At 48.6% G+C, this 8,273-nt stretch overlaps 1 pseudogene across 1 annotated transcript in view; it reads right to left on the bottom strand.

The window, feature by feature from the left end:
• Positions 1-3,036, bottom strand: part of LOC310821899 (xenotropic and polytropic retrovirus receptor 1 homolog) — a 10,952-nt pseudogene extending 7,916 nt beyond the window's left edge. The window contains exon 1 of the transcript XR_014555125.1: positions 2,650-3,036. The product of XR_014555125.1 is annotated as a xenotropic and polytropic retrovirus receptor 1 homolog (transcript). The remainder of the gene's footprint in view (positions 1-2,649) is intronic.
• Positions 3,037-8,273: the final 5,237 nt, after the last annotated feature.

Raw genomic sequence — 8,273 nt, 5'->3', positions numbered from 1 at the left:
CACACACGCACACACGCACACACACGCACACACGCACAAACGCACAAACGTCTGCTGGCTGTAAATGAATGTAATAAGTCACAGCCTGTTTTCCTGTAGGATGAATTTCTGAGGTGGTCTGCTGGTGCAGATGTGTGTGTGTGTGTGTGTCTGTGTGTGTGTGTGTGTGTGTGTGTGTTCTGCAGAGTGCAGGGGCCAGCTATGCTCTTGACCTGAGTGAGAGCAGCAAACTGGGAACAGGATAACCTACTGTACACACACACACACACACACACACACACACACACACACACACACACACACACACACACACACACACACACACACTAAGATTCAACTAACCACTACGACACAAATACTTCATCACCACCCAGCAACACTTAGTCCTTTCTCCCCACAAGACGATACTTCAGCCAGTTGGCGCCAAGGGAGAGTGTGTGTGTGTGTGTGTGTGTGTGTGTGTGTGTCATGGTTGTGTGTGTGTGTGTGTGTCATGGTTGTGTGAAGAGGCCGTAATTCACAGTCTGCTCCTCCAGCCTGTCTGATGTGTAATGTCTAATCCTGCTGAAGACACCAGACACACCACTGGACTGAGATGATTCAATTATGCTCAGAGAGAGAGAGGGGGGAGAGAGGGGGGGGAGAGAGAGAGGGGGGAGAGAGAGAGAGAGAGAGAGGTAGAGAGAGATAGAGGTAGAGAGAGAGAGGTAGAGAGAGAGGTAGAGAGAGAGAGGTAGAGAGAGAGAGGTAGAGAGGTAGAGAGAAGGAGAGAGAGAGGTAGAGAGGTAGAGAGAAGGAGGTAGAGAGAGAGAGGTAGAGAGAGAGAGAGGTAGAGAGAGAGAGAGAGAGAGAGAGGTAGAGAGAAGGAGAGAGAGAGAGAGGTAGAGAGGTAGAGAGAAGGAGGTAGAGAGAGAGAGGTAGAGAGAGAGAGAGAGAGAGAGAGAGAGAAGTAGAGAGAAGGAGAGAGAGAGAGAGGTAGAGAGGTAGAGAGAAGGAGGTAGAGAGAGAGAGAGAGAGAGAGAGAGAGAGAGGTAGAGAGAAGGAGAGAGAGAGAGAGAGGTAGAGAGGTAGAGAGAAGGAGGTAGAGAGAGAGAGAGAGAGAGAGAGGTAGAGAGAAGGAGAGAGAGAGAGGTGCTGTTCTTAAATTGCTGGATCTGGATGTACCTGCTGCTCACTGTGTCTTCAAAAAAAGTGGTACGCATGGAAAAATCCACTGTCTCAAAACTCACATCTGACATGTACCCAGGGGAGGCTGCTGGAGGTGGAAATTGGAGGCCAGGCTCACTGTAATGCATGGAACGGAACCAAACTCACTTGATTTGATACGATTCCTCATTTCAATCCGTCCCATGCATTACAATGAGCCTGTCCTCCGATTTCTACCTCCGCCAGCCTCCCCTGCATCAAACTTATATCAGGACAAGCCATAACAAAGGAATAGTAGTCTTCCATTTCACCCTGCCATATTATTCACTGCCCAAATTAAAAAGTGCTGACATCAGCAGATCTGCCAGCCCATATGAGAAAGAAAGAGGAAGAGACAGAGAGAGAGAGGAAGAGAGAGAGAGAGAGAGAGAGGAGAGGGGGGAGATCTACCCCCTTTCCTGTACAGTCCTGCTTTTTAATAAATACTGTCCTTGAATTTGACTTTGTTGTCAGATGTGTGTGTGTGAGTGTGAGATCTGCTGTCTAACATGGTTGGGGGTGTGTGTGTGTGTGTGTGTGTGTGTGGGGGGGGGGGGTGTAAGGTATGTGAGTGTTTCTCCTGCAGCAATGCGTCGAGCTGTGTGGCAGAACAGAACTCCTACTGCTGTCAGACCGGAGGACCGCAGCCCTCCTCGCCTCCCGGTGGGTGCAGGTGGAAACCTAAAGGCGTTCAGCTGCATTTCCAGCCTCAAACGGATCGATGTCATTTCAGTCAACAAACGAGCGGACCGTTTGACCCCCAGAACCTGCATAAGTGCACCGTCAGCACGAACACAACAGACATGAGATGGATTCAACACTTATTAACGAACCGGTTATGAAAGCGGGCCAAACCGCACTGGTTGGTGCTGTAAGCTGGAGGTTTGAGTTCTCTGAAAAACACAACCATTAATAATGTTTCTGGCGTGAGGTCTGCCACCTGCACCACACACACACACACACACACACACACACACACACACACACACACACACACACACACACACACACACACAAACAAACCCAGCTAGGCTATGTGTGTTGAGCTACGGTAGCTAACAGCTAACTCGCTCCCTTCCTTTACCCTGCTAGCAGCCGAACAACACAACTAGCTGACAGACCCCCCCCCCCCCCCACACACACACACACACACACACACACACCTCGTTCCCTTCCTTTACCCTGCTAGCAGCCGAACAACACAACTAGCTGACAGCCCCCCCCCCCCCCCACACACACACACACACACACACACACACACACACACACACACACACACAGTTCCCTTCCTTTACCCTGCTAGCAGCCGAACAACACAACTAGCTGACAGACCCACAATAGCGTGTCTTTTCCAGCCCTCTCTCTCTCTCTTCTCTCCCGTTTCGTTTTGTTCCAGAGGAGCCAAACAACAACAGCTTAGCTAGCATGTAGCCGGCTAGCTCCCCAACACCAGCAGACATTTACCTCATACTGAATGTACTGTTTCCTCCACTCCGGGGTGATGTGCGCCGAAAGGTGCTCGGTGAATTTCATCCTGTCCCTCGGCGTCCCTCCGGGGGGCTGGGGGGTGGTGGTGGTGGTGGTGGGGGTCTCGGAGTACAGATACTCGTCGTCAGGTTAAAAACAGCAACAAGCGGGTCCGTTGGACCGACAGCGAAGCACCGCTCAACGACGTGCGGTTCGCCTCATCCAGATTACGCGGCTGTGTGTGCGGCGCGGCTCGGTCGAAGAGCCCCGTTCCTCCGTTCCTCTCCGTTCCTCCGTTCCTCCGTTCCTCCGTCCTACATCAACACCATCATCACGGTCGGACTACGGATGAGTGACAGCCCGGACACATAGCGGGGACGGGGACGTTCCTCTCCTCTTCTAGCTCGCTGTGTTGTCGGTTAAGTGTTAAAAAGCGCTTCGCCTGCTGTGTGTGTCGGTGTGTGTTGTGCGGACGGTGTTGAGGGAGAGTGTGTGTGTGTTAGCTGCTAGCTCTCTCTAGGCTAGCCTCCTCTCTGTCGCCATCACTGCCTGGGTCGGGTGACGGGGCCGTGACGTCATCGCGCATGGAATGCACAAATCAGGTGGAAAGATGTATTCTTCGACAGCCCCCTTCTTCTCTGTCTCCCCCCGTCCTCTCTCTCTCTCTCTCTCTCTCTTTCCCCCCTTCTCTCTCTCTATCTTTCTTCTTCTTCTTCTACTGTAGCTCTCTCTCCTCTCTCTCCCTTCCTCTCTGTCTCCCTCTCCCCCCTTCTCTCTCTGTCTCTCTCTCCCCCCTTCTCTCTCTCTCTCTCTCTGTCTGTCTCTCTTTTCCCCCTTCTCTCTCTCTATCTTTCTTCTTCTTCTTTTTCTTCTACTGTAGCTCTCTCCTCTCTCTCTCTCTTTCTCTCTCTCGTCTCTCGTTATAAATAAACACTATAATATAGACAGGTTGTTAGTCAGTCTTTGAAATACAGATTTTCGTCACCTGGTGCCATCCGATAATTGTCCGTGATTGCAGGTCAGACAGAGAGTGTGTCTGCGTGTGTGTGTGTGTGTGTGTGTGTGTGTGTGTGTGTGTGCGTGCGTGTTCCCAGACCGCATTCGAGCCGTGAATACCACTGTCTCCCGGCACGGTGTTATATTTATCAACAGACTATGAGTCACGGTATGATTGGCTTAAGGAGGTCTAGCACCGAGCCGTTACTAACGGCACTCAGACCGACCGCCGGTATGTCGCTGGCACAGTACGGATGGAGCAGTCGAACCAGCAACCCTGCTGTCTACAGCTGCCAGCAGGTGCATCACCACATATTTCAACACATTTGACCACAGAGACTGTGTTCACACGCACACACACACACACACACACACACACACACACACACTGGGAGGATCGATGTCCTGTTTGTCAGTGGGCCTAGATCGTTAGCCTCGATGGCCATGTAGCACAGAAGCAGCTGTCAGAATGGACGGTCCAAACACAGACGGTCCAAACACAGACAACAACACAACACAACACACAACAACACAACACACAACAACACAACAGCACAACACACAACAACACAACACACAACAACACAACAGCACAACACACAACACACAACACACAACACAACACAACACAACACACAGCAACACAACACACAACAACACAACAGCACAACACACAACAACACAACACACAACAACACAACAGCACAACACACAACACACAACACAGCACAACACACAGCAACACAACACACAACAACACAACACACACCAGCGGCCTGGGAAGCGGACAGACAGTAATGTAGCTGTAGCAGCCTGCTGTGTTTCAAACAACACTGCTCCCTAGCGGCGATGTAACGTAACGCACCGTGAATGTTGCGAAGAGGACAGTGTTTCGTATAGAGGCCTGGAGGTCCGTCCTTTGAGAGATTGCTTGTTAGCTATCGTGGTCAATTGAAATGCGGTATGCATGGACACCGTCAGGGAATATAACAAGTATTATTATTGTGTTATTATCGTTTTATTATTGTCAAGAGCATAGTAATAGAGAGTACGTCTTTAAATAAGAGGAATAAATCATCTCTGTACTGTATATATATATATTCTCTGTAAGCCATATCTCGGCAGTTACCTTTAGGCCTCCACGTGAGTCCTTTCATGTGTCCAATCGAGTGATATAGTCTATTAAAAGCACGTTTTCTGTTCAATAACATATTTAATATGACTTGTACAAGACCACAGGCCTAGCCTATATCCCCATTAAAAAAAAACCTTCATTCCTTATTCAGACCCCAGAAATTAGACCCCCCCCCCCCAACATATCTATAATGCACATGGAAATATTGAGTGAAATGTTTAAATGTTTAAGCCTACTGAAACACTGAACTGGAGGTGAACTTAGCTATGACGTTTTACATGACTATACTATATAGCCCGCTTGTTAAAAACAAGGTTACATAACTAGCTACTGTAGCTGTGTGTGTGTGTGTGTGTGTGTGTGTGTGAGAGAGAGAGAGAGAGAGAGAGAGAGAGCTCTTATAAATACTTCAACACAACACACGTTTTGACAAGAAATCGATCTTTAATAAGCATGAGATAAAAACAGACTCCCATTGCATTGTAGGCGAAACACGACGAGAAAACTAGGACAGCATTTGAGATTAGGCGAGAGAGAGATTAGGCCGTTTGCCTTACATAACAGTGAGGATTGCTTTATTTTTAAATGAACATAATGCTGAGTTGCGCCGTGGTAGAGAAAGATAATACGGTCAACGGTCAATGGTCAACAAATAATTTCTCCTCCGCTTCACCGGTATCGGTGTCTAACCGGCCGTTGGTCCTATTCAGCACCGCGCGCCGCGGACAGCGCCTCTGCCGCACCACAACAATGCGGGCGCGAGAGATCCGGTAATCTAGGGCAGGCCAACCGTAAACCTCTCCGTAGAGAGAACGATCAGAAACTACCGACATCTGTCTATTGTTTATCGACAACCGACGTTAATCGAGAGAATCCATTTGCAGTGTAATTCCGACAGACGCATATAAAACAGGGCTACACTGCGTCGCGCGAACGAAACGGGGCGAACAAACAACGTCGCGCGTCCAATTCGGTGCTGCAGGCCGAGCGGGGGCTCGCGGCTCTTGGCATTCACCGCGTGCCTTAATTGTATGATTTTAAATCAAGGTCCGCTGTGAACACGGAGAGACGGAGTCAAAATCAAGCAGAACGAGAGAGAGAGAGAGAGAGAGAGTGAGAGAGAGAGAGAGAGAGAGAGAGAGAGAGAGAGTCAGAGGTCTCTTTTGTGTCCATAGGAAGAAGAATTAAAAAAAACGCCTCGTCCCGTTTTGATGTGTATTAAATATGTTCCATTAGCCGTTTGCAGCGGTCAACCGTCGTCCGCCGTCGTCCCACACCTCCCTAATCTCCCTTGGTGTCTGTTCCTCTCTAACGCACGTCAATGTCCTCTCAGAGGAGAGCTCCAATGCGCATTATCGGATCATCCTCGGCAGCCATTATGGGAGAATTGCGTCGAGAACGCACGGCCGTGGTGTGTTAGGGGCGCAGTGCTCTGGTTGTGGAGGTTGTGGAGGTTTTGGAGGTTTTGGAGGTTGTGGAGGTTTTGGAGGCTGTGGAGGTTTTGGAGGCTGTGCCACCATGAAAACGCCTTGAGGTTGAAAACCGGCGGCACATTTGATCCCCTTTCAAAGTGTGCGTGCATGGCGCCTGTCACAAACAAAAGGGTATATCCCATTTCCGGCCATCCTTATAATAAAAAAAAAAACAGATAGAGAGAACTCCAAAACCGTTATTCGTCGAGATAAGAGCAAAGACACCGAAATGGTGGGGTGGAGGGATTAGGCTATATAGGCCGAGCTACAGCAATGACACAACACCAATACCACCATGAAAATATTCCAAGAATCTATTACGCATAGCCTATTAGGCTATACAAGCCAACCAATATCAATTGATACATTTTGGATTAATACGAATATAGCCTCTACACGGATAACTAGCATGCAATTAATGCAATCATTCACTAACGCTGAAATACCAACCGTGTATATAAATAAAGAATAAATAAAATAACAACGGATGATAGCGAGAGATGATCATTTAAACGCACCCTTCTAGGCCTACATTACACAGCATAGATTGACTGCATATTCGCTCTCTCCGTCCATGTCGCATTCTCTCTCTCTCTCTCTCTCTCCTCAGTCGCAGAGCGTTTATCGCGTCACTGTTCCCGTCCAAGATTCGAGAGAAAGAATGCCGGTTAGAAAAAAATAAAAATAAAACCGTCATCTCATCGAGATGAAAACACCCGTTGGGTGGTTTGATTTTCTTCTTTTTCCGTTAAGAGAAACGAATTAATATATATGTATATATATATATATATATATTTACTATATTAACGTCGAGGCACCGCACGATAGAATAAAAAGGTGGTTAATCGAACATCCTTTCAGCGCGAGAGGATTACGCGCAGGGTCGGTGACGTCACCATGCAGCCCGGCGCTCCGCGAGCCTCTCTCGTCCCGCCGCGCGTCGTCGTCGCGTGCCCTTGAGACTGTTGCGCTTGCATTTTTTTTCTTTTTTTTTTCTTTATCATTTTGTCTCTTTTTTTCTCAAACGCGGCACTTTGCAAAGACGTCCACCATTTCTCTACAACGCAGCAATATTTTTATTTTATGCAAAGTGGCGGTGTGATAACATCTGTTCCTTTGTACGTCCGCACACACACACACACACACACACACACACACACACACTGAGCAACCTTGAGCCGTCTGTATAGGCTATATAAAGCTAAGATTAAAACGTAATGCAAAGCGTCCGTAGACAACCATCAAACACGTTGGGTAAACTACCATTGTGGGAATATAATATAGAAGCAGATGATTTCACAATGACATTCAATCGCTGTGGGTAATTTAACCCTGGGCAAATACAACTGTATTTGCTCAGTAGCACAATAACAGGATCTCTCCACTAGGGAGCAGTAGAGACCTGACAATAAATAGACCATACAGACAGACACTCCAGGTCCCTATGTCCTAGATGAGAGAGAGAGAGAGAGAGAGAGAGAGAGAGAGAGAGAGAGAGAGAGAGAGAGAGAGAGAGAGAGATCGAGCGAGAGCGGCAGAGAGATGCAGAGAGAGAGAGAGAGAGAGAGAGAGAGAGAGAGAGAGAGGTTTCTTTCAGTAAGCATGGACCTCTGTCAGATATAACCATGTCTAAGTGTTGTTGTGTGTTCAGATCAGATGGCTGTGGAGGTAAGGAGGCTGCTGGGAAGGCTATATTGTGAAGTCAGCCCTAAAGACAGGTCTGGGACCAGTTTACCCCCCCCATCCTGACCTCAACCATCAGGGGGGGACATGCTAATCTGTCCCAGGATCAGTGTCTACAGACAACTTCACCCTACTCTACTAGGATCAGGGGAGGCTGCTGGAGGTAGAAATCGGAGGGCAGGCTCATTGTAATGCATGGAATGGAATGACAAACAGCTTCTATCAGCCTCCACCAGCCTCTACCAGCCTCCCCCAGCTTCCACCAGCCTCCTCCAGCCTCCTCCAGCCTCCTCCAGCCTCCCCTGCATCACCTCACCCAGTTCCCAGCAGAGCGA

Source organism: Argentina silus (assembly GCF_951799395.1).
Source record: "Argentina silus genome assembly, chromosome: 22".
NCBI lineage: Eukaryota > Metazoa > Chordata > Actinopteri > Argentiniformes > Argentinidae > Argentina > Argentina silus.
This window is presented reverse-complemented; position numbering and strand designations above follow the sequence as displayed.